We start from the raw sequence: 2,586 nt of genomic DNA, 5'->3' as shown, positions 1-2,586 counted from the left end.
GAAATGCTACTATGAATTATAGAACACTATTTGAAGATGGTCAGGAGGTACCTATTAGAATGATCAACAGTAATGAGACTAGGTCATTTCACCAGAGAAGGATAGAATTCTAGAAGTGTATATATATGTACTACTATGCTATTTTAGTCTCGACCAAGTTCAAGTTTTTCACAAGATAAAAGAGCTCTCAACATTCCGTTCATTAAAGGCAACGATGCACTTGCTCACCACTTTGTTTTAAGTGTTGATAAAGATTGCTTGTTTGTTTTGTTCACATTGTGTTTGGTCTCTTTTCAAACGCTCGGTCGAAGTTATAGAAACTAACTCCATAGTATATTTTCTGCTCGAACTTTGTTATTAGTGGATTCTGTTGAATCGTTGAGGAATACAGTTCATCTGGAAGTGCTGTATGATAAAAAGGAAAAGTACTGAGTGCAAATCCTGTGTTGTATTAGTTTTTATTCGTACCATTCACAAATTAATAGAAAACCGAACTTAGACTAGAACATTTAAGTTGTTCTACTCCTAAAAATGTTTTATGTTTTTGATGTCAAGTGGTATATCAGAATAATGAGTCACAGTAACTTAGTTTTCTCACGTTTGAACACTGACTCAGAATAATAAGTGGGTGTTTTAGCGATAGTTTTTGAAAAAGTAATTCACAAAACATGGTAACCTTTAAAAAATTTTTATTGAGTGCATACGAGAAAATGGCGGTGTACAATATAACACATTTTTATACTCTTAATTGCTTCGTGTCCATGCAGTAGAGATAACAGCTAGATCTAAAGACAGTGGGAGGTCCTCTGATTGATTGAATTTTATAAATACTATGTAACGAAAAATCAATAGTTTACAAAAAATACAACTACAAATAATTACAAACATAAGATTATATATTCGTTGTTAGGTTTAGCTGTCATGTTTTACAATCCATGTAATTTATGATGTTTTCATTGTTGGATAATGTTTTGTCAGTGCAAGAAACAAATATAACTTCGTGTGAACAGGAAATAGCAAAATATATATGTATATATATACATGCTTACATATTATAAGTTCTCAGTATTAAATTTAATGTTTATATTCCTATTATTATGTTGTTATATGTACTGAATTGCATATTAAAACTATATGTCATTTATATGGAGATACTTGTATTGAAAAAACATTTTTTTACAAAGTTCTTGTTTGTCTTTTTTCGCGAATACTTATATACTACGAGATTTTGCTCAAAATTAAAAGCAAGACACCTTAATGTTTCCTTTTTTTGATTGCAGGTTGAGGCTCCATTTCAACCCAAGTGTAAAGGTCCCCGTGACACGAGCAACTTTGATGAATATGAAGAAGAAAAACTGCGCCTCTCAGCAACAGAAAAATGTGTAAAAGAATTTGCTGATTTTTAGAGATGCTTAGTAAAATTTCTTTAAAAAAACAGGAACTAGACTGATAGTCTAGCAAGAGAACTTGAAGAAAGAACTTAATAGTGGCTGACACTTGTAGGAGAGAACCAGGCTTATATTATCTTCACAGACAGTGTAATACTTTAACATCCAACATCTGCAACTGGATGAAAGCATAAACAGAGAAAGAGACAGAATAAAGAAAGAATGCATGACAATAGGACAATAACCTTTTTTTTGGGGGGGATGCATTCATTATGTTGTTTTTTGTTGTTGTTTTTTACATTTTTGACAATAGCATAGTTAGTCACATCAGTATGAAAATGGTAAAGTGTTGAAAAAGTACGAAGTCTTAATGTTTCTGAATGTTGAAAATGTGTACAAGAAGCATGTTTAATGTTGTACAATATTAGGACACTCTTTATGTAATGCTGCCATTAACAACCTTTCAGTCACGTCCTCATTACTTACATAGGTATTTATATTATAGTTGTTTCACACTTAAAAAAAAGGTACCTTAAAATGAGTAATATATATATATATTAATGTCATTTTGCTTCCTGGAATTTCATATGATGGTTTTATGATAATTTAATCAATAAGACCAACAGTAATTGTAAAGAATGTGCTCGTGTGAGCACTTTTGATGATTTCACTTCCCGAGGCCACAAACTGTGGGAACTTATTCTGTTACAGAAAGTTGCATTTGAATTTACATCGTATACTCAGACTACTATTGGGTGATTTAAAAAATCTCGTAGCTATAGAACATATAAATAATGTGGAAACTACAACAGTGCAAAGAAATATGCTTTGTTGACAGTCCTGACATTAGTGCCATGTTTTGATAGTGTGTTTTGTTAGTTTGGAAGTGGTGACCTGAGCTTCTGTTTCATGGTGTCTTTGTCTTGCAGTAACCACAGCATGTGTTTTGTTAGTTAGGAAGTGGTGACCTGAGCTTCTGTTTCATGGTGTCTTTGTCTTGCAGTAACTTCAGCATGTGTTTTGTTAGTTAGGAAGTGGTGACCCGAGCTTCTGTTTCATGATGTCTTTGTCTTGCAGTAACTACAGCATGTGTTTTGTTAGTTAGGAAGTGGTGACCCGAGCTTCTGTTTCATGATGTCTTTGTCTTGCAGTAACTACAGCATGTGTTTTGTTAGTTAGGAAGTGGTGACCCGAGCTT

The sequence above is a fragment of the Limulus polyphemus genome, unplaced genomic scaffold (genome assembly GCF_000517525.1).
Source record: "Limulus polyphemus unplaced genomic scaffold, Limulus_polyphemus-2.1.2 Scaffold11, whole genome shotgun sequence".
Taxonomy (NCBI): Eukaryota; Metazoa; Arthropoda; class Merostomata; order Xiphosura; family Limulidae; genus Limulus; species Limulus polyphemus.
Note: the sequence above shows the minus strand (reverse complement) of the source record.